Raw genomic sequence first — 24224 nt, forward strand, 5'->3', positions numbered from 1 at the left:
GAAGGCTTTAGAGGTTCCATTTCATGACATTTGTTAAATTGGAAATATGAGGAGTGGGTAGGCATCTATTGTGAAATGAGATCAAGCGTATAAAATACCAGGCACTGAAGGAATATTTGTTACCTTCTCTTTCACTCAACCTCAAGGGGAAGAAGATTAACAGGCAATCACTCAAATTGTGACTGATCATTTCTTGGGTTCCTAGAACCTGGAACCAGAGTGATGATTGAGATGTAAGGAGCTTGTTTTAATAAAGCAGAGTCTAGAATTATATCAAAATAAAGGAAAAATTAATGGGCAATGACTTGATTTTTACATCCGATCGTTTGGAACATTCCAAAGCCAAGAGAAGCCTTTCTTGCCACACGTGATTTCATGACAATTAGGGCCAGCTGTGCCTGGGCAATTAGGGTCAAGCCAGATGCCAAACCCAACTCACAGAAAGATCCTCATTGTCAAGAGCCTTCCAACATCCTGTAGAAAATCAAAAGAAGGTAAGTTATGTTATCTTTTCCCATTCTGCCAAAATGTTTTCCTCCTGAGTACTGACAGTCTCTACGGTTTTCCCTTGTGCCTGACATCCGAGGCGAATGCTGCTGCTGTATTTTGCGTACACGGAAGAATCCTTCCAGGGGTGGGGTGGGGGCATCATTAACAACTTTTCCATTCTGCTGGGATTTGTTCTTGGGTTATTGCCCTTACCCATAAGCCAGACCAACTCACCCATAAGTCACATATTTCTAGCCAAAAAAGTTGCACTGTCTCAGCATCTCTCTGAACGGGAGAGGAATTGAGTGCCTGGGGGATGGTTTGGAAGGAGGGAGAATTTTACCATACACTTCTGTTGTAACTTTTGAACTTAAATGAAAAGATGGGGGAGAATTTCCTATTCTAAGAAGTAAGCACTATTAAAAAAACTTTTTTTTTTCCAGTGGAAGAATATATTTGCTTGTTAACTGGCTCACCTCAGCTAAAGACGTTCTAGTTGACATGAACCCTACTTTAAAGACTGAACGTTCTTTTCTGCCAGGTCATTTCAATTATATTCTTTCTGTTTGACTTGTGGATTTCTTAAAGTATTTTAAATTGCAGGTCCTTTCATCTCATGTTCCTTTTACTCCTACTTCAGGATTTTTTTTTTTTTAAACAGCTACAGCTGAGAGAGATCTCTGACAAAGCCATAGACTATTTTGCTTCCCTAGAATGAAACCCACAGTGTTGGGGTTTGCTTGGTCCCGGCCTCCCTTCCTAACTCGAGCTGGTCTGCCCCTTCTTTTAGGCCCCCGTTTTCACGAGAGAAAGAGCAAAAGCCAAGGCTCTAGGGCTCTCTGTTCTGGTGACCGACTTGGGGCTGAAGGGAGAATTCACTGCATTCCTGAAGTTGACTCACTTCCACCCAAAACCTTGCGTTGGGGTTGGAACTCAGCTCAGGCTTTCCAAGGGGCTGTTCCTGAGAGCTGGCCTTGGATGATCTTATCTGGGCCAGCCCAGGGTTGTTCTCCATCTCGGGGACCTCAGTCCAGCTTGTCCTGTAGCATGTTGATTTCAAAACATGGCTCAGCTATCTGGAGATGGGAGAGAGAATTCTGAAAAGAATATTCAGAATGGATCTAGACTCATCTGGGTTCCAGGACCAGTCAAAGCTCCAACAAAGTAACCTCTTCGGTCTGTCCTAGATCTGAGCCCATGTCAAACGTACAGCAGGAACAGGCTCTTTCCAGAAGTGCAGGGAGCTCCCACTTAATTGGAATCCCTGCTTTGGTTACTGGCAGCCGCACTCCTAGATTCTCTCAAATCCTGCAGCAAGATTAGTACCGAGACGCAATAATATTGTTCTTGACTAACCTTTTTACTGAATAATTCAACAAAGTGCAAAATAATTCATGACATTGACCCCTGGGTTTCCCCATTTGGGTGAAACATATACTCATTTTATAGATCAGTGGTCCTAAAATGAACTATTCGTACTTAGTGGACACACGAGACAATCTTGTGGGGAACAATAAGAAAATATTTGAACCTAGATTTATTTTTTAATCTAAAATAAAACAAATTAAGTTTACTAATATTTAATAAATGGGTTGACACTGGTCCCCTCTGTTAGCCCACATGTCAGAAGGTCAAGTGTTCTGGATGACAGAGGAGATAACTTGAAGGAATCTTATAATTTGGAGAAATTAATAACATTGCCATAATTTATTTGTTTTTAGCATACTGGAACACACTGCAGTTTATGTGCGACAGGCTGTATGGATTCTCAGGTTTTATAATCTTTGTAATCTAGTTTTGATAAAACTAACCCTTATTAAAATAGGCTAATGGCCTAAAAGTATTTCTCTAATGGAATCAGAGGGTAAAGCTAATATCAAAAAACAAATAGGTAAACAACAAGAATACGGTAGAGCAGACACCTCTGTTATCCATGAGGTAAAAATAAGGACAATCTATGTCGTCACATGGTCCCAACTAAAAATACTAGTGAGAGCAGAAATATGATTATTTTATCTTTATCTCATCCTTTTGAAATGTCTATTTTCGTGATTTTTTTAAACATACATAATATGTTAATGGAATTCTTCATGTCTATGATTTTATAAGTAGATAACCATTTCATGAGCAAGTATGCTCAAACATTTTCTTACTGATGGGATATGCAACCAAAACAGTTTGGAGGCCACTGTTAAAGAGAGGCAAACTAAAGCAAAGTAATATTCAATTATTTCTTTGTATTCAGAAAGCAAATGAGTGAGAGTCAGAAATAAGTTCTCTTCTTCTTGAGTCCAATCACGGCAGGCTCCAGCATCTCAGGGTCTCTGTGATTCTCGAAAATGTCACCCTCTTAAAATATTATTTTTAATATTGTGTGTGAATTAAACTCACAAGACAGTGAAACAGTGCTGTGGGAAGAATGAAAGTTCTGGAGTCAGACAGCCCTGGGATGTAGCCCAGGCCCTGTAATTTACTTGCTCTGTAACCCACATAGTCTCGGTTTTCTTATCTGTCCCATGGGGGAGGGTAAATGACCTCACAGAGTTGGGAAGATTACTCAGATTAATAAATACAGAGTCTCTGGCACATGGTAGCCTTCCCTCCCCTTGCATTATATTCTAACTATAATTCATGAAATTTAATTCTAGACTAGAGTGAGGTTGGTCCAAATACTTCTGTAAGCCAGAAATCCTGTGGAAAGAAAACCATTCTCCTTATCTCCAACATACTCCTGCAGACCCTGCCCTACACTGCCTGAGAGCCCTGCACTGAAATGCTCCAGTACTCTCCACTGAGTCCTTCTGGCACCTTCAAGTTCCCAAAGAGCATGTGTAGTTTCCAGAATTCTCTTGGAAATACTAATGGACCATGTCATTAGGAGACTGAATACTGAAACCATATCCCCTAGGGAGTCATATCAGAATCTTAGGGGTGGTGATTGACAAAGTAGATCAAATGAAAGTAAAATTTTATATTTCTAAATAAAAAATGCTTGCATTACACATACTATGAAAAGTAGAACTCAACAAGCCATGTTGGCTGGTGGAGATACCCAGAGGAATCTGCCATTACGCTGGGGGGAGGGGCAGAGTGAAGGAAGCCCTCATAAGTGGGCATTTCAGAAACAGGAGACAGTGTGAGAGTTTTATGTCCATAAGAGGGGGACATTTTTAAAAATAATTAGCAAAAGGGTAGACAAAAGATTTGAATGGACACTGCATCAAAGATGACATTCAGGAGGCAAACACGCACGTAAGAAGACGCTCAACATCATTAGTCATTGGGGCATACAAACTAAAGTCACAATGCCTATCACTACCTGCTTTCAGAATGGTGTAGAAGAGAAAAGGAAAAAGCTGGAAACCCTGAGTGCCGATAAGGGTGAACTCTTATACTTTATTGGCAGGAATTCACAGTGGCACAGCCACTTTGGAAAAGTCCATTAGTCTCTTATAAAGTTAAATATATACTTACCATGCAACTAGCAACCCACTCCTAGACATGTACCCAAGTGGACTGAAAACTTATGCTTCCACAAAACCTATACCTGGGAGTTTCCAGCAGCCTTACTCATAAACTGGAAACAACTCAGATGTCCTTCAACTGATGAATAGATAAACTGTGATATATCCATACCACGGAGCACTACTCAGTACTAACAAGGGACAATCTACTGATCCATACCACATGGGTAAATCTCAGATACCTTTTGCATAGTGAAAGAGGTCAGAACTGAAAGGCTACATGTTGTATGATTCCATTTCATTGACATTCTCAAGAAGGCAATACTAGAAGGACGGTTGCTAAGGGTTGGGATAGAGAGGGATTGATTACAAAGGGGGAGCACAGAGGAAGTTTAAGGGTGATGGAATTGTCCTATATGTTACTATGGTGGAGGATACATGACTCAGCATTTGTCAAAACCCATAGAATTTTATAGTCCAAAGAATGAATTTTATTGTACGCAAGCAGAAGGAAAAAACCAACCAGGTTGTCAGAGGCCCCAGGTGGAATGTAGACCGTGGCAAATGAACAAAACGGTATTACAAAGGAATGATATAACCATGCTTAAGGGGGTGGGGAGGAAAGGAGACAACTTAAATAACTTTGGAAATAGCGCTTTGAGTGGATACCGCAAAGCTAAAGACAAAAACGGGCTTGTACACAAAATCAGTGTATACTCTAGTGAGTACGCTTGTCTCTTACGGGGTGTGGGTTAGCCAGTTTGAAACTACTTCACCTGCATGCCAGCGTTGAACAAAGTAAATGTAGTGGGGATAATGAGAGCCAGGTCTCTTCTGGTCAGAGGAAGAAGTAATAAGCAAAGGGCCGACCTTGCGGGGCCAGATTAGGTTGGAGGCATCAGTACCAACTCATGTGTGGTATGTTTTGATGCTTTATTATATATGTAGACAGATAGGAGCTTCTCGACGTTGGCGCTGTTGACATTTGGGGCTGGATGATTCTTTGTTGTTTGTGCCTGTGCTTTGTGGGGTGTTTGGTAGCGTCCCCAACCTCTACCCATTGGATCCCAATAACCCTCCCCTTGAGTTGTGGTACCTTAGAATGTCTGTGGACATTACCAAATATCCCCTGGGGTGGAGGTGGGGGACAAAATAGCCCTCAATGGGGAACCACTGAATTAGATACACGCAGAAACAAATACAGAAGTGTGTTTATGCATGGCTTAGTATGCACGCATGATTTCCGAGTTCTTCTGTCCACTGAGGGCCAAGAAAACAGTGACACCCCAGTAAAAATGAGCTCACCCACCCAGACCTTGGTTTCTAGATGCCATTCTCCAATAGAAAGAATTTGGGCTCCTGAGAGAAGTGGTTGGTTCCAGGGGTGGGGCAGGAAAATACAAAACGAGTCTGACACATCTCATGGTGCTACAAAATAAGGAAGTGCTCCAAAGTCAGGGTGGGGGGCTTGCTGAAACCTGAACGAGCTGCCAGTAGCTGGAGCTGGAATGATTCGAGGGAAAAAATAACAACAATATGGGATTATCATGCAAAGAACAAAATAAATATCCGTGAGTCTATAGGGCTGGCAATGAACAGGTGGAAGAGATGTGACGACTCTTCTTCCCAGAAGAATTCAAATCCATAAATGTAGAGAGAAGGAAGGAAACCAGAGAATCCCTTGAACACCACAGTCATAGTTGCAACAGGAGAGAACCGCTTCATGATTGCTAGAAATAGTAGGTGAAAGTTTAAGGAGAAAGTCGGCAGACATTGCCCTAACCAAATGTTAACATACCTGGTAATTAAGACACACCAATATTATCAACTCCTTAATAGGATGTAACGCGAGGGGCACCTCCCCTCTGAAATTTATAACCTTAAATTACCAGGAGACAACAGGCAAACCCAAATTGAGGGACATTTTACAGCACACCTGATTATTCATCTTCAAAATTGTCAAGATCACAAAAGACAAGACCAAGAAACTATAACGGATTAGAAGAGACTAAGGAGGCATGACAACTCACTGCACCGTGGCATTCTGGAACAGAAAAACTGACACGAAATAGAAAAACGGGGGAAATCTGATTACAGTCTACAGCTTACTTAATTGTTTTGTATCAGTGTTAATTTCTTAGTCTTGCCAATTGCTTCATGATTATGTAAGGTGTTGCCATTAGAGGAAGCCAAGGGAAGACTCTGTGGGAACTCTTTGGATTTTTGCAGATTTTTGCAAATTTCCTAAGTCTAAAATTATACAAAAATGAAGTTTTTTAAAAGATGAAAATCACGGACGTATTTCTCGGCATGAAGTGTCGGCTCAACGATAACATAAAAGTTATATTCCAAATGCTATTCACTAGCCCTAAAAAATGAGGAAATTTTGAGAAACAGCTACCAAAGTCCGTGGAGGCAATTAAGTAACTCTGGGTAACTCTGAGAACTCTGAGAACCTACCATATATTCTTTAGTGTCACTTACTTGTAAGGAATTGAATATTCAGTCCTCTTTTTTAGAGATCTGTGAAACAGGTCACATTTGTCCCATACGCTGAGAGTTTGGTATATCCTAAAAACGAGACTGTGCCTCCAAGGCAGTTGTTAGAATCACTTCGAACGAAAATGAAGAGAGGTACAACTTGACTTTTTTTTTCCTGGTGAAGCCACTTCTCCTCTTCCCCCTCTGGGTAGTTCTCCAAGGTTTCTGCCTGACCAACCTGAAATGTGCAATATTAAAGGGAGCTGGTTGCAGTAGGGACCTGGACCCACCAGAGAGCCAGACCCTACGTCAGAGACAGAAGCGTCGAAGACAGTCGAGAAGAAGGGCTCCCGTCTCAGTTCTGCTGAGCACCAGCCTGTGCCACATGCTCGTTGCTCACGACAGCCTGCGAGGTCCTGGAGTGTTGTCAGTTGAATGGCTGAGTCAGTGGCCCAAAGCCACACAGAACCGAGCATTCTAAGGCCACAGCCAACACCACTGCCACTTCTCCTCAAGTCCTGAAAGTGGTTGTGGAGGCTAAGCGGCCTGAGGCTGAGGAACCAGGAAGTCACTGTGCTCAGAGGTGAGACGAGGCTCTGGAGGTCAGACCAGATGGCATGGCTCAAGGCAGGCAGAGGTCCTGGGGCTCGGTGGTCAAGAGAGTGACTGCAGGGATTGTTAGCTCCATGGACTTTAATTTCCCTGCTTGGAGTAGGAACTGAAGGTGGGTGTGAGCTGAGCTGATGGGTGGTCGTGTGAGGAAGGAGGCAGTGAGCCGAATGGGCTCACTGGATTAGACACGATGATGTGACGTGAGCCTAGGCTCTCAGACTTACCTGCTGTATGACAGTGGGCAAGGGACTGACCTCTTTGAGCCTGTTTCCCTATCTGTAAAACAGGCATCATAATTGTGAACCAGATCACGTCCCTTCTCTATTCAAAATCCTCCAGTGGCGTCTGATCAGGCCCAGAGCAAAATCCCCAAACCGACAGGCCCCCCTATGACCTGGCCCCAGGATCCTATCCAACGTCTCACCCCGCTTCTTGCTCACATGGCTTCAGCCACGCTGGCCTCCTTGCCTTTCCTCCTCCTTGCTCAGTCTCACCTCAGTAGACAGTCTGAGGCCTAGTGTCCAGGTAGACTAACAGCAGGTGTTGTCTCTGCCTGGAATGCTCTTCCCCCAGATTTGTGCATGGTTCATTCCTCTAGTAATCCAGGCCCCAGTTCTCAGCTCACCCTCCCCTTCCTGCCGTCACCCGTCTCCATCCCCTTCATCCCCTTTTCTGCTTCATTTCTCCACCTTGTTCTCACCACCACCGACATTACGTTAGGGAGCCATGCGTGCCCTTTGTGTTCTCTTTCTCGCTTGAATATCAGCTCAGCTTCACGAGAACAGTGACCGTGTCATTTTTATTTTTTTTAAAGATTTTATTTATTTATTCAACAGAGATAGAGACAGCCAGCGAGAGAGGGAACACAAGCAGGGGGAGTGGGAGAGAAAGAAGCAGGCTCATAGCGGAGGAGCCTGATGTGGGGCTCGATCCCATAACGCCAGGATCACGCCCTGAGCCGAAGGCAGATGCTTAACCGCTGTGCCACCCAGGCGCCCCGACTGTGTCATTTTTAAATCACTGTATCCCTACTGGCTCCCTCATAGTGCGTACTCAAATTTTTGATGAACTTGTAACACTGTTGTGAAGAATAAAATTAGGTAATCCACGTACAATGCTTGTTAGCACTCAATATTAAAGGTTAAGAGAACAGAGAATGCAGATATAGTTTGATGCTTGCTGAATACTGGGTAAGAGACCTAGGAGTATAGGGCTGTTCCTACCTGTTGGCAAGATAACTAAAACAGAGACACCAATTTAACATTTCATTGTTATGAAATTCTAGAAAACTCATTATGCCACATAGAGAGGGATAGTGATGCTGACTACAACGATGGGGCATTGGATGGTAAGAAAAAGGCCAAAAATGTCTTCTTCTTTCCAGTTCTCATACCTTCTATAACCAAACACTCTCCATATAGTGCCACATTTTCATTTTTATTGCCGGCAGCACAAGATATTCTTCCTGCATTGGTACACATGGCCAGGTTTTAAGAGCTGGTATTTGAAACTCAACTCTGACGTCGATGGACAGATCTGCTCCTCAGAGGATCTGAGCTGGCACATCATTTCCCCCCGGATTACTGGAAGAAAAAAATATATCTCCCAACCATAAGCCCTCAGGCTCTTGTTTCTCTTAATGCTCCAACTCAGATTATTTTCCCAAAGCACAGGACGGAGCGCATCCCTCAACCCGCTGCGGACCACCACTGCCTACGGAATAGCACAGAAACGCCTCACTGTCCCATTCACAGCCTTTGACAATACAAGTCAAAGCGTCTTTCCAGCCTCTTACTAGATCCCTCGGTTGCCTCTGGTTCCCAGACAGAGGGGATCACTCCCTGTTCACTGCTCCTTATACGGTTATCTGCATTCGCGCCTCGGTCCTTATTCCTGAACCTGAAATCTCTCCTTTGCACCCCTCACCCCACCATCCAAATTTTGCTTAAGGCCTCTTTAAACCCACATTCCTGTGACTTCTCTTTTGAATGCAAAGCTCTCCTGTGCGCTATGCATGCTCTTTGCTCATTCTCCAATGGCACGCTGAATTCATTTTGCGTGTGTTAGTTGGTGTTTTGTGTCTATCTTTTCTACTACGGCCCAGAGTTTGGAGGGCAGAGACTCTGTCGTATTCTTCTTGGTTAAGCCTTCAGGGCATTGTACAAAGTGGGTAATCCGTGGAGGTCTGATGAACCCATATTTCCTGGGTGGTTCAGCTCAGCCTCCGTGGCTGGTTTAGTATTTATAGAGTCCAGTGAGAAAGATGTGGGACAGAGCTCGGCAGTGTCTGCTCTGCACTCCTATTTCCAACGAGATGTGTAACGAAACTCATTACATGAACTTGCTTTTAATTTTTTTTAAATATTTTATTTAGTTATTTGACAAAGAGAGAGAGAGCAGCAGGCAGAGGGAGAAGCAGGCTCCCCGTTGAGCAGGGAGTCCTATGCGGGGCTCAATCCCAGGACCCTGGGACCATGACCTGAGCCAAAGGCAGATACTTCACTGACTGAGCCACCCAGCGGTCCCGGTTTTAATTTTTATGTTAATTTTTAAATGAAAATATAGGTAAATTTAGCAGCTATCTGGGGAGAGAAAATAGGCCAAAACATCAGGCCAGCCCACAGATAACAAATGGTGATATTAATCCTTTACTATCTTTTGATTTCTATGACATTCTAGCACTCATATTCGTCCCCTCATTTGGCACAACAGTTACTTAACTAGCACACAACCGAGGTGTCACAGTTGATAATAGGATTGGGATATGGCGATGCATTTACATAACCCAGCTTAGAGCAGTGGGATGGGAGAGGATAATTTTATTTTATTATTTTTTTTAAAGATTTTATTTATTTATTCGACAGAGAGAGAGACAGCCAGAGAGAGAGGGAACACAAGCAGGGGGAGTGGGAGAGGAAGAAGCAGGCTCATAGCAGAAGAGCCTGATGTGGGGCTCGATCCCAGATCGCTGGGATCACGCCCTGAGCTGAAGGCAGACGCTTAACTGCTGTGCCACCCAGGCGCCCCGGGAGAGGATAATTTTAAAAGTTACCTAATGTTAATTGGAGGTTCTTTTTTAAAGTAAAGAATTGGAAACTACCTAAATGTTCATCAGTTGGGTACTTGTTGAATACACTGGAGTATACACATATCTTACGTGGTACCAGTGTGGGAAAATGTGCGTCAGATGCAGGTTAGGGAAAAGGGCAAGTTGCAAAACAATACGTATGGTATAGTACAATCTATGTTGGGAAAAACTTTTTATGGAAGTGCACATAAATATAAATAAAAAACATAAATTGTGTACACACACACACATTTATATATATAATGTATTTTTTTCCTGGAAGAGTACGTACATTAAATCGTTAGAAGCAGTTACCTGTAAGAAAAGAAATTGGAGTGGAAGCACAAAGTGGGGGGAAGGGAAGGATAATGTTCAGTTCTGATTCCTGGTATTTCTGTGTTATTTGAATTTGTTAGAATAAATGCATGTTATGTTTGCAATGAACAGCAATAGCAGCAGCAGTGAATCCTTTGAAGAAAGGGGACAGAAGGGTGTTGGAATGGCAGTAGACACACAGAGAGGCTCAGAAACCTAGAGAGGAGCGCTCAGTGGGCTACCCACAAGACAAAGCCACGGTCCTCTGTTAGGATCTGTCCCCAGTGCTGCAGAATGTGTGCTGGTCACTACCAACCCTGCAGTAACACAACCCTAGGAAGGAACCTGTGCATTCACTCACCTGCCTAATCACCATGGCTCCTGAATTGGGGTCAAATGGTTTTCTCCCCTGGTGGAACCCCTTTCAGGAGAGGATGCGCGCTTGGGAGTGCAGGCTGGAATTCACTCACCTGTTCTTCGCCATGTCGCAGCCGGCCCACCCTGACAGTATTTCATGTGCTCAGTTCAGTTCACATCGGAGCCTCCAGAAGGGAACTCTAATCAACACCCTTGTTTTTATAAGCATTCATAAACAATTTTGAAGGATATCTTTAAGTCGCTCTTTTGTCCTCTTTTTTAGGTTAAAGTTGTCTTCATTCATCTTCTCTCCTAATACATATCTGTGGACTCTCACATAGTTCCTGCTCAAAGCAAGGTTTAGTTGGTTGTTTCTGTGCAAAGGTGGTACAGGAGACAGAGCCCTGGAGGGCAGGCTCCGCCCCGAACCTTCTGTGCAACTTCGAAGAGAGCTCTTTCCTTCTCTGTGCTTCAGTGTCCTCGTCTGTTGAATGAGAGGGTTGTCCCGGATGATGTCCAGGGTCTTTATAAGCACTCACATTTTTATTCTAGTCTGTGAACCTTTGCCTTATCATACACCCTCCCCCCAGGGCTGCGTGGGGCATGGTGAGGCCCGCAGACCGATAGGGTGAATGACTAGTTGAAATCTTTTCTCTTTTGACTGCTCCTCTGTCCTTCTTCCAAAGCAAAAAACCAACACCTCCTGGTGCTGTAATCTGATATGGAATCTGACCAAGTGGGAAGCGCAGGAAGCAGCAAAAAGCTACGTAACGACAGATGCCCATTCCATCACGTTCAGAGACGAAGGCTCGTTGTCCAGCACCTCATCCGGCACCAAGAAAGTGCGCCATGTGAGTTCTTTGAACAAATACACTAGTGAGTCAATGATGTCATCAGCTTAGAGAAAGGCTGAACTTCCTGAAATGGGCCTTGCGGGTAGCTTGAAAGGTCTCCTGGAGCCCACCATACTCCCACAGCCTTGAATGCTGTTCTCTTTCCAAGGAGGTCTAAGGGATTGATGGCGAGTTCCCCGAGGTAGAGCAAGTGAGACTGGCTATCCCATCTGTATAGAATGTTCTATAAGAAAGGATTTTAGGGGCACCTGGGTGGCTCAGTTGTTAAGCGTCTGCATTTGGCTCAGGTCGTCATCCCAGGGTCCTGGGATCAAGCCCCGCATCGGGCTCCCTGCTCAGTGGGAGGCCTGCTTCTCCCTCTCCCACTCCCCCTGCTTGTGTTCCCTCTCTCGCTGTCTCTCTCTCTGTCAAATAAATAAATAAAATCTTAAAAAAAAAAGAAAAAGAAAGAAAGAAAGAAAGAAGAAAGAAAGAAAAAGAAAAGAAAGAAAGAAAGAAAGAAAGAAAGAAAGAAAGAAAGAAAGAAAGGATTTTAATCCCTCACCAAATAGAGCCCTTTATTTTTCACTGACAGCTGGGAAGTGAACTGGCATCACTGAACAGACGCAAATAAAAATTTTTCTGGGTCTGGTTGAGCAAGTCCATGGGGCTCCTTTAAAGGCAGCGCAGTGCATTCAAAAATTAAAGCTCAAACAAAGCTTGAAAGTTATTTTGTTATCGTAAGTAGGTTAAACTAATATGTCTATACTTTTGTTTATCCTCTAATTGGTTTAATAAGTTCTTTCTTCAAAGACAACACGCTAGATTTCAGGCAACTTTAATGATCACAAATGCCTAAATTCAGTCATTCCAATTAATGTCCTGGGAAAATTATTTACTAACTTTCACAGCTGACTGTTCTTCGTGGCATCCGTCTTCCTAGTCAACTCATATTTCACTGTAATCTCGCTGATTTTGAATTCTTTTCTTTTTCTGTTTATCCTTTGTTCTGCTAGATTTTCTACTTTTAATTCTTCATAACATTTCATTGCTAAATAGCAGCAAGCTTCACTGCTCCTGGTATTTCTGAAATGTTGAGTTTCCCCCCAAATGAGTGTGTTCCCAGCAAATCAACACACATGAAGAAGGATCCAAATGTGGTTTGGTCACTTTTTAATGTCTCTTTGAGTCCTGGTCAAAGTGAGACAGACAGTGTGGCCTAGGACATGAAAAAAAGCTTGACTACTGGTCAGTAGACTAGGCCTGTGATTTAAGGGACATTGGTTCACCTTTATGGGCCTCAGTTTCCCATTGCAAAAGAGGCTATTGAAGCTGACTGGCCTCTGTGTTTTCAGTTTTGACTTTCCACTGTTTTGTGAGAGGCAGCATTTGGAAGTAGTTGGTATGATTTATAAGCCATTTTAGGTCAACCAGAAAAGGATAATGTAAATCTTGAGAAATACAACTAGCAGGGTGCCCATGAGACTCCTGTAATCACCTCTCTTCCTGGAGAGATTAGGAAATTGTGGTTTAAACACAAAAGGCCCTAAGTTGCAGTCCTGTATTCATTGATTTAAGAAAAAAAAAAAAAGAGCTAAGTCAGTATTTTCCTTAAAAAGGAAAAAAAAAATAGAACTACAAACAGTATGTTTTGAGGTGAGAGAAAAGTAAACAAGCATGAAAAAATGTTTATTAAAATTTTTAAACTTTCAGTCACATGATTGTTCTGGAACACAAAAGCCTTCCCTGTTTTTGTTACTAAGTGGCCTGTGATTTAAAGCTCCTGACAACAGCAGCCGCTCACAATGACACTGTCCCCCTCTCTTCCCCGCACGGTCCTAGCAGACGCTCATTTGTATGTATGGTTTCAGCCTGTCTGCAGCGTCTGGCCAAAGGGACAGATACTAATGGCTTATGTTAATTACTATCCAACAACTTCCTTTCATTAGAGTGTTTATTAACATTCTCACTTCTGCCCATTGAACCAGCTGGCACAAGGGTACGCTGGCAGCCCTGAGTTCACGTGCTGTTTTCACCCTGGGCTCACATGATAGAATAGGTTTTTCCTTTTGGATAATGAAACCGTTTCTGTTTCTACGTCAGCCGAGAGCTTTCTGAGATGCCCGGAGGATGACACCAAAATGGTAGCTTGGAAACAAATGTCACCCACCTTCAGAATTGTTCTGGATGTATTTTGGTACCATAACATGCTAGGTGTCTGTCCATCCGTGTAGACATCTCTTCTGTATCATTAGTGGGCACCAAATAACCCTTCTTCTAATTATAGGCACCCAGAAGCTATGAGATAATTTGTGTATTAGTGAAACTATAAACTATCTTAGGAGGCACATCTATCTTCTCTAAATACAACTTTAGACTGGATTTCTCAATAGCAAGACAAGACACAGTTCCCTAAAATTTAGGAACATGGGCACTGGAGCGTGGGGAGGGGCAGAGGGTAAGCTACCAGGGAAAGGTCTGAAAGGCCCCAAACTTTGGATAGCATGACAAACTGAACAGACACATTTTCAGATTTAACAATAACAGCACAATTTACCAGAAAGAGCTCTTTAGATCTTTCCACGTCATTGATTGCACATGTCCCTTTAAGGTGCCCTGAGGAGGGAAATGGACAAGTCACCACCTGAATGACAAAATAGGAAGGACAGGGTAAACAAGTGTTTTCCAGTGTTCTCACCCAGTGACATCTCCCAGCAATCATTTGTCGCCGAATATCAACTGTAGGAGAGAGAGCAGAATGCTAAAGAGGCCTTTCTTAGACAGTCGCTTTGTCCGGAAATCACTGTGGATTCCACTTTCAAGGGGATTGAAGTTTGTTCTCATCTGCTCAGGCGGTCTTGCCACAAATATTAGACTAATGTTTTGGGATTTTTTTTTTTTTTTTTGCTTTCATATTAGAGCACAGCTTTGGAATACCATGCAAAGAGCGGTGATTTTGCCAAGGGAGTTTCACAGTTGCAAAGGCCTTAGGGCTTTTGTAGCTTTTTCAATTAAAGCTAAAGCAAGCCTGGGCTTTGTATTATTAATCCTGCGAGGTGGCCACACTCCTTTCTCTCCTCACCCTTGTGTCCCAGGCACCAGACCCAACCGGCTCCCAAGGTTATGTGATCTAAGGCCACACTTAGTCACACTCTGCGTGGGTCCGGTGTCGAGGAGCTCCGGGAAGGAAAGTCTCTGGTGTTGCTGGGGGTGGGCGGATAATGGAGTACCACCCACCATTCGGAGGACGTGAATGAGAGGTATTCATTTAATCTGCAAATGTTTGTTACCTACAAACCAAGCTGATGTTTGGCTGTTATGCTCCAGCATGATTGTATCTGCTAGTTTTTTTTTTTTAAAGATTTTATTTATTTATTTGACAGAGATAGAGACAGCCAGCGAGAGAGAGGGAACACAAGCAGGGGGAGTGGGAGAGGAAGAAGCAGGCTCATAGCAGAAGAGCCTGATGTGGGGCTCGATCCCACAATGCCAGGATCACGCCCTGAGCCGAAGGCAGATGCTTAACCGCTGTGCCACCCAGGCACCCCATGCTAGTTTTTAAAACATCAAAAAACTTCCATACTGTTGGTTAAATGTCACTACCCTGAGCCTTCCCAGTATCCCCATCTGCCCCAGACATATCAATCCATCAGTCCCCTTGCACCTCCTGGATTCCCTAAGACCAAGCACCCTCTGAGTTCCCAAGAGCACTTAGCCCCACAGGGGCCTCTAAGACTCTGCTCCAGCACCAGAGCTCACGCCGTGTGCAAAGGGCAGTGACCCCTGACACGGGTGTAAATAGCTAGACTCTCACCATTGCCTCTAATGTCCCGGCACTAAGCTTGGTATCAGTACAACACAGGAGAATACAACATTGACCCCTGGCTTCCAGGATCTCCCAACCTGCTGGAGACTGTCAAAAAAAAACTTCTGTGCTAAAACCCCAGGAATTTTGAGATGATGCCACTTTGGTGAAACTGCTTTGCCAACTTGGACACTGGACCGTATCAACATGCTAGATGGATCAAGTTCTCAGGGACACAGTCACATCAGTCAAGCTCTCAGGAGACGGCCGTATCAACCAAAATCACAATTTATTAATTTGTGATGAGAAACGAGAGCTTCTAAGCGGAGTGGACATTTGTGTCACCTTGACTAACATGTTCTCTCCCAGTAGGAAACGAAGTAGGAAGACAAATGGAGCCCAGCCTGAGTGCACAGCCCAGGCAGGGGATTCTAGAGGGATGGTTTTAATAGCAAAGGGGGTCACATTTTCTTAAGCTCATGTGTTCATTTCCTCTTGGGAGATGGACCTGCCAAACAGATAGGACTGGATGTTCCTGTCAGCTCACCCAGGCACTCTCCCCTTGGCGAGCCCTTCCCCTCTGACTCCCACTTTCTCTTTCCATGCAGATCTACTCCCTTCTCTCAGTCTATCTTTAGATTTGTTAATACCTCCAGCCAGGCTCCAGCCAAATTCTGTTGGTTTCCTGTCCCTGGCTTGGAAGCCCGCTCTCTCTCAGGTGCCCCAAAGGGGTCCTGCTGTTTGGGTTGGATGGTTGTCATTTAACTCTTTGCTTCTCAGATTTGGCTGCACTTCAGAGGCATCTAAGAAATCTTAAAAAATATTGATGTCTGGTTCCCACCCGCAGGAATTCTGATTTAATTGATACAGTTTGCAGTTTGGGCATTGGGATTTTTTTTTTTTTACCTCCCTAAAACATGCAACCAGAATCTGGGGCTCCAGAAGAGTTGAAATTCAAAGAGAAGAGCTTTGAATTTGAACCAAGTTTGAGAATCGCTGATAGAACTCTGAGTTGGAGGCTGTCTTGACCTGCACCAGTTTTTAACACATGCCAGGGCTCTGGTCCCAGCCTGAGCTGCTGATTTATTGGGTCTGGAGTGGGAGGCAGGCATGGGTATTTTACAAGGCTCCCCAGATGGTTCCAGTGTGCAGCCAGGGTTGAGAGTCAATGGTCTAGACATTAATTTTACCAAATTTTTGGTATCAATTCCTCCTTGGACTTGGCATTGCACAGAGAGGGAAAGAGGAGATAAATTGTGGGAAAGGTCTGGAGAGGTGAGTTTTTCCAGAGGAACGGCAGGGGCCTGGGTGTGTCAGCCCAATGGCATCAGCAGGATGAACACGCGGGAGGATGGGGCAGAGGAGCTCGAGGTAGGTTTCTTTACATCTATACCAAGTGTATGCTATTTCCCCGCCATGGACATAGATTGGGATATATACTCTTAAGGAGTACCTCTGAGAAACTTCAACAGGAGTAAATGAAGTCATGGGTGTACTTGAGGCAAGTTTGGTCTGCTGTATACTTTTCTACAGGAAACTGACTTCTTGTCTTCTTTGAGGACTCTTTTGGCTGCTCCTCTGTGCCTTCCACCTGAGCCCCTTGCTTTCTGAAGATCGCCATCTTCAAAGAGGGTTGGCCACATTTTGGTTCATATTCTCTTTAGCAGTCACTCTGTTTTGCAAAGAAGCAAGAGACTGGAGACTCCCAGCCTGTCGTTTTCTTAAATAAGCTAAGGATTTTCCATTTTCCTCACAATTCCCTAATTTCCTGTTGTCGTTTTTAACCTTTCCAAAGAGCATTACAATTCATTTGGGCTTTCTGGGTGTTTGTAGCCTTGTCTGATTGTAGGGCATCTGGGAAAGCCATCAACTCCACTTTGTAAGCAACTTAAAAAAAAAAAATGCATTCCAAGGAAAGGAAAAGGCAATGGGCAGGGCTGAGGCCTACTCCAGAGCCCCCCCTCTTCCTTCTCCTGGGACTGCCAGTCCTGGGCGTTGGAACTCAATGATTTTGCATAGGGACAAAGGGGACAGAGCAGGGCCGCTGTGCAGATGACACAGCACGATTCTAAGGGAGTCCCTGCCACAACATTCTATGATCACAGGGGCCTCCAGCCCCCTTCCCCCCTGCCCTGTTTGGCAGTCTGGGCAGAAGTACTGTTCTTTGAATTTCATCTGCTCTGGGTCCCCCGATTCTGAGGGCGCTTTTGTGCTTCTGACAGATACAAGCACCAGAAAATTCCCTTGTTTTCTTTGGGCTTCATTTGTTCATCTAGACATTGATAGGTGTTTTCCAGGTCTCAGTGTTATTCCAAAAGTCACTTTCTCTAGGACTGTGGGAGCCCAGCTATTGGCATGACAGAAACAATTTGCATATAATCTCTCTGAGAGACTAAAGAGAAGATTAATTTGAAGACTTGGATAGCCAGATCTGAGGCTGACCCCATCTTTCCAGCCCTCTGTCGTACCCACTTCAAATTAGGGTCACTTGAAGCTCTTCCCTAGCCTCTTCTCATGGGCATCTGGTGTCTGTCAGCGCGCAACTACGGAGGAAAGCCTCTAAAGGGCATCTCTCTCCAGCATTCAAAGAGGAGCCATGCTCAGGGTTTATAATCTTATAAATAAATATCCAGAATTAAATGTGGTCATGTAAAACAGCCCTCCCTCTCACTGTAACTGGTGAGCTACAAATTCGGGTTGTCTTTGTCTTCAGAAACCCACAGTGTAGACGCATGTAGGTTTGTTTTCCTGCACTTGCGAGGTCATGTATGCATCACCGCCTCCTTGGTCTCATCTTGAACAGGTCACCATGAGACACTTCTCCAAACTTCCAGATGCTGTAATGAATGGTAAGCCCAGATGAAAGAGAATCGGATCCTTGGAGATGGATAGGTATCCTTGTGGTGCGTGTGAGTGTGTGTGTGTGTATCCGTGAGAGGTACCAGCAGAGTGTAAAGTCCCACAGCAAGTTTGTGGCAGGGAACACCCAGGTCCCCTTGACTATGTTCCCCCCTAGAACCTCAACGCCCCACTCTGTCATTACAAACATAACCCTGTTTTCCCCATGCCTCACCTACACGAAGCTGGACTACATTGTGAATAATGAACCAAATTTCACTACTTCATGCCCACTCCAGCCCAGCCAGGATACCCTCAATCCTCTGTTCTATGTCTGCCCAGTTTTCTGGAAGTCTCCATATACTCATGGACAAACTTGTTCTGCTGGGTCTACCAGGCCACTCTTCTCCACCAGACACCCGCAGGCACTGCGGTCTCATGCCACAGCACTGGAAAGCAGTGGTGTTCCCAAAATGCCAGATTTGCCTTAGCTCTGGTCCCACCTCCTCTAAGAAAGGGTCTCCTTCACCTTATAGTTATGTAGCATCCTCAGGGAAGCTGCTTCCTCTGGGCTCCAGTCTTTTCTGTAAAGGACCCACACAGGAGTCTTGTGTGAGTGGTAAGGGACTAAGTGTGGATATATGTGTGTCCATGAAACAAAAGCGAGTAACACACACTCTCCCGAGAACTTTAACGACAAAGACTTACCACAGGGTCAAGCTGCCCAAGAGAGGTTCCTGCCCCCCTTAGAATGAGTCCTTTTCCAGAAGGCTCCTCTGTTGTTCGTGCAAATAAATGTCTTCTAGGCCTACCCCAGTGGGTTAGGTCCAGCATAGGTGCAAGGTGGATCCCTATTATACTAGTAGTTTTCTTCTTTGAAGGACATAGTGTTAATTGAGTATTAAAGGATCCAGTTGGCTTGAGGGGCGGGGGTGTGATCTGAACTTTGCTATGAATGTGGTCTAAATAAGACCCTAAATAAGGCAGCAGCTTTCCCCCATCTGCTCTGCTGGTAGACAGCAGTGGATCCAGGCTTTGGGGGGCCTGAAGCTTGTATAATTTTTGGCACCATCTTTAATAAAAAGAGTACAAAATGCCAAATACAAAGTCAGTGCAAAAATGAATCTTGGTAAAGAAACCACAACACATCTTCACATTTAAAAAGCTGACCAATAACAAAAACTGTAAAACCTAGAAAAATATAGTATCTTATATTGTTTAAATGTCGGGTACACCTCTCTAATTTCTTTTTCACTACTTCTTTTTTTTTTCTGCATACTTATTGCTTCTTTTTTTGGGGGGGAGGGGGCCAGGATTTTGTAGTACCATTTTTTATAGAGATAATACGTAATTTAGTCTTTCCCCTAGCATAGTTGATGGTAAATTATATTTTATTACTGATAGTTAGAAAAGTTTCTTTTGGCTTTACAACATGTTATGGGTCATCTTATGTAAACTTTTAGGATTGGGAGAACTTCTATCAAATTTCTTTCACATATGAGCTGTGAGATTTCAGGTCAGTTCAGGTTTGCACGGTAACGAATCTTCAGTGGTCTTTGGGTTGGTGCCACTCGTTACCTGGTATCATGAGAGATCCAAGCAAGTGAAGTAACCTGTAGCTTAAGCCTCCTTTACCTCCTACCCTGGCTTCTCTGGAAAATGAGTAGAGAAATGCCCACCAAGTCCACTTCTCCTCCCCACCCCCCACTGTCCACTCCGCTGGGGCCAGCTCTGCAACCATTGCTCAGATAGCACCCGAGCCTAGAATGTATGTTTCTTTTTCTTTCTTTCTTTCTTTCTTTCTTTCTTTCTTTCTTTCTTTCTTCTCCCTTTTTTAAAGATTTTATTTATTTATATGACAGAGAGAGAGGCAGCGAGAGAGGGAACACAAGCAGGGGGAGTGGGAGAGGGAGAAGCAGTCTTCCTGCTGAGCAGGGAGCCTGATGCGGGGCTCGATCCCAGGACCCTGGGATCATGACCTGAGCCGAAGGCAGACGCTTAACGACTGAGCCACCCAGGCGCCCCTAGAATGTATGTTTCTATGGCAGCTGTGGCAGGGATGAAGAAACTAGTCTCCAGCTGACTTTTTTCTGATGCTTAAAGAGCTTCCAGCTAATAAGTGGATACATTTATGTTGGATCAAGTCACTAAGGAAATGTTAGGAATGAATTAAATTTCTTGGGGTGTCACCATGGGGCATCACGCTCACTGTGTCTTTCTTCTTGAATCCAGCGGTTTTCAAATAGTGCTACACAGAGCCCTGGGTTTCCAGAGGTTCCTCAGGGGCTGTCTCGAGGGAGGATGGGGGAGGGTGGTGGAGTGCTCGGGGCAAGGGGAGGACTCGGTGGACAGGGCCCTGGGACCCCACCCCCCCTTCACCAGATTCAATCAGATTTAACTGTTTTATATTTTGAAAGATTTCCATTAAATGAAAATGTCATGCTTAAAAGAAAAGTCTGCAATTTTTCCCAATCAGTTCATTTTCATCAAGAACAAGCATTAGGCACCCAAGATGTGTACTCTTGGCCATTTAGAAATATTGTCCATTCATTTGCCAACAATTACTAGTCAAAACACTTGCAATTAAATGATTTTTTTCTGTTCTGGGTTTCATGACTACATGTTCATCTGATATGTAGGTCAGTTTGTTTCAGGGTTGGATTATTTTTGCTTTACTTTGCTTTCAATTTTTTGCTGTTCAAAATGCAGTTGTTTGAATAAAAACCATTTTGTTTCAATTACTTAACACAGATACTCTGGGAACACCAACAGTTTCTTGGTACAGCAGGGACACATGCACTGTTGGCATTTAATAAGGTTGTTGTGGTTTTTTTTTTTTTTTTAACTTTCTTTTTTAGCTCTCAGAGTTATTCCTGTATTCACTTGAGGTTTGCCCTAGTATTTTTCTCTGGATTTCTTTATCAAGCTCTACATTTTGCCAACTCTTCCATTTAGGTGTTTACTTTTGTAAGACGATTTGCAAATGAGAAATGATTAGTGTTTTTCAGATGTTGTTTGTTACTTTTGTGTTACATCTGCTTCTCTTTTTTATAAAGGTCACAGGACATGGATTACCTTTCCCTCTTTATTCTTCCTTATCTTCCAAGAACTGGTCAGGAATTACATACCTGAGGCACTAGGGAGTCAATTTATACTCAAACAGGACGATACTTGAACAACTTGGTATTTCTGATTCCCAGTTTTCCCTCCTGACTTTTTTTTTCTCTTCCGTGGGTTCCTTAGGAGCTGATCCTGGTTCCCTCTCACATTCCACAGGTTCCGCCTGAGAAATCCCACCCACGACCACTGCTCCAGCATCACAGGTGCAGAAACCACAGCTGTTTACCTCTTACAATGTGTCTACTTTCCTGAGTTCAAGACCAGTGTTTTGTTTGTTTCCAAGAAACACACTTTCATTTTTCTAAAAATTTTTCTTATTGAAATCTAGTTGACATACAATACAATGTTATATTACTTTCAGGCGTAGAACATAGTAATTGGACATTCTATACATTCCACATACTCAACACGGTAAGTGTAGTCACCATCTCTCACCCGGCAACGTTGTTACAACATTGTTGACTGTATTCCCTGGACTGTACTTTCCATTTCCATGACTTACATATTTTAAAACTAGAAGTTTGTACCTCTTAATCCCCTTTATCTATTTCACTCATCCCCCCATTCGCCTCCCCTCTGGCAACCACCAGTTTGTTCCCTGTATTTAAGGTCGTTTTGGTTTTTGTTTGTTCATTTGTCTTGTCTTTTAGATTGCACATGTGAGTGAGATCATATGGTATTTGTCTTTCTCTATCTGACTTATTTCTGTTAGCATAATATCCCCTAGGTCCATCCATGTGGCTGCAAATGGTAAGACCTCTTTTTTTTTACGGCCAAGTAATATCGAGACTCATATTTTTAATGGCTAATGAGTTAACACCAGGAAGTCCCCCAAGGCCTCAATATTAAGCTATTCCTTGCAATAAAGAATTAAGTTGCTTCCACATACTGACATAAACCATTACGTTTGCTCTATAATGTTATTGTCTTTTGAGTCAAGTATAATGCCAATTCAATGAAATTCCCTTCTCAGGGTCAGCCAAATACAAACTGCTAAGAGCAAGTTTAGAAGAAAATAGCTGTTATTAGAAGGAATCCGCTATACTTTCATTGAAGTAGTCAAACCAAGCTATGGCTCATGGCGATACAGGTTTGCCAGCCTTCTGGTGGTCTATCAGCCAAGTCCTCCGGTAGGGAACCAGGCACATGCCCCAGCTGTGTCACGAACCACATTTCTAAGCCTATAAAACATGGAATATAGTTCTCTTATTGGAAATCCCATTTTTGAAAAAATGTGAAACCTGTCCCTTTTGATTGGCATTTGGAACAAAATATCTCTTTCTTTCGTGTGTCTGAAAGTTAGGGCATATTCCTCCCTTTACAGCCATGTATTCATCCCACTGGTATTCACTACATGCTTTCTCATAGTGGGCCCGTTCTAGAGACTGGGAGACCTTGGAGACCAAGACAGGGAGTGGAGCTTTACCTTCAGGAAGCCAGTAAACAGGGACACAAGCACAGAAGCAACACAACTTTGACGGTGGTAAGTAAGGTTGGGAGATGAAGCAGAACAACGGGAAGGGGTGTGATGGGGGGACTAGGGGTGCTGTTTCGGGTAGAGGGGTGAGGGAAGGACTCTCTGAGAAAGCAGCCTTTGGACGAAAGCTTGAGTGAGGTGAGAGGGAGCTCTGCACAGATCTGGGGGAAGGGCATTCCAGCTGAGGGAATAGCAAGGACACAGGTCCAGAGATGGGAATGAGCTTGATGTTTTAAGGAGGGGTTATTAACTGGGTGTCCATGGATAGACTCAGCGGCCCTGACGTTCGATGGGGGGAAATGCACCTTTCTTTTCACTAACTTCTGATTGAAATACAGTTTCTCCTCCGCTGACGAATACGGGCAAACAAACTACAGTGTATTAGCAGCATCTGTGACGCTGTCACCCAAAGAAATCACAGACCCTTCATTATCGCATTATAGTTGTGGCAGATATCTGCAAATGTCATTTCTGCTCATCACGACTTCAAAATCACGATCGTTGTGAGAGCTGCTAGGTCCTGCTATTCAACATGCTGACGAGGAAGCACATCTATGACTGTAGCACAAATCCGATTTTTTAATATTCTGGTGATCATATTTCAGGGCCGTCGTATCCTTTGTAATCTCGTGTGTTTTACTTCATGACTTTAAAAACTTGCTTCCGAGAGGCGATCCATGGGCCTTCTCAGATTGCCGAAGGGACCCAGGGCGCAGAAAAGGTCGATAACTCCCGTGTTAGAGGAGAGCAAGGAGGCAAGAGTTAAGCAGCGGTTTAGTAGTTGAGTTTGATGGCGTAGGGGGGACCCAGATCATCAGGGCTGGAGAGGCCGCAGTCAAGAGTTGAGTGTTTATGTTAAGGTCCGTGGGAAATTAGTAGAGGCTTTTGATTGAGGGTGTTTTGTTTTGTTTTGTTTTGTTTTAAGTAAGCTCTAAGCCCAATGTGGGGCTTGAACTCACCACCCCGAGATCACGGGCCACACGCTCTACTGACTGAGGCAGCCAGGGATCTGTAAAGGTTTTGAGTAGGGAGGCAACATGATCTAATTTAAGCATGAGGTCCCTCTGGCTGCCTTATGGGGGAGGGGGAAGATTGTTCAGGTTAGGAGTGGCATCCCAGAGACCGTGGAAAAGCCAGCTGGAAGGCCAGTTAGAAGATGATGATAGAGGTAGAGGCGGTGGAAGAGGTCACGATTAGCGATGTATCTTGAAGGTAGAACGGACAATTTGATGACGGACTGGTTGCACATGTGTGAGGAGAAAAAAGAAGAAAGGCTTTCAGGTTGATAGCAAGTGAGTGAATAGTGGTGCTGCTTGTCGATATAGTGAGGGCCCAGGAGGGGTAGGTTTGGGAGTGTGGGGCGAGG

At 44.0% G+C, this 24224-nt stretch overlaps 1 long non-coding RNA gene across 3 annotated transcripts in view; it reads left to right on the forward strand.

The window, feature by feature from the left end:
* Positions 1–400: 400 nt before the first annotated feature.
* LOC117802956 overlaps positions 401–24224 on the forward strand; it is a 28162-nt gene continuing 4338 nt past the window's right edge. Inside the window, exons 1-4 of one of the 3 annotated variants that reach the window (XR_004626438.1) lie at positions 401–494; positions 11472–11636; positions 21505–21584; positions 22750–22864. This is a non-coding gene — a long non-coding RNA (uncharacterized LOC117802956). The remainder of the gene's footprint in view (positions 495–11471; positions 11637–21504; positions 21585–22749; positions 22865–24224) is intronic. The other 2 variants (XR_004626439.1, XR_004626440.1) reach the window with 2 other exon arrangements.

The sequence above is a fragment of the Ailuropoda melanoleuca genome, chromosome 7 (genome assembly GCF_002007445.2).
Source record: "Ailuropoda melanoleuca isolate Jingjing chromosome 7, ASM200744v2, whole genome shotgun sequence".
Taxonomy (NCBI): Eukaryota; Metazoa; Chordata; class Mammalia; order Carnivora; family Ursidae; genus Ailuropoda; species Ailuropoda melanoleuca.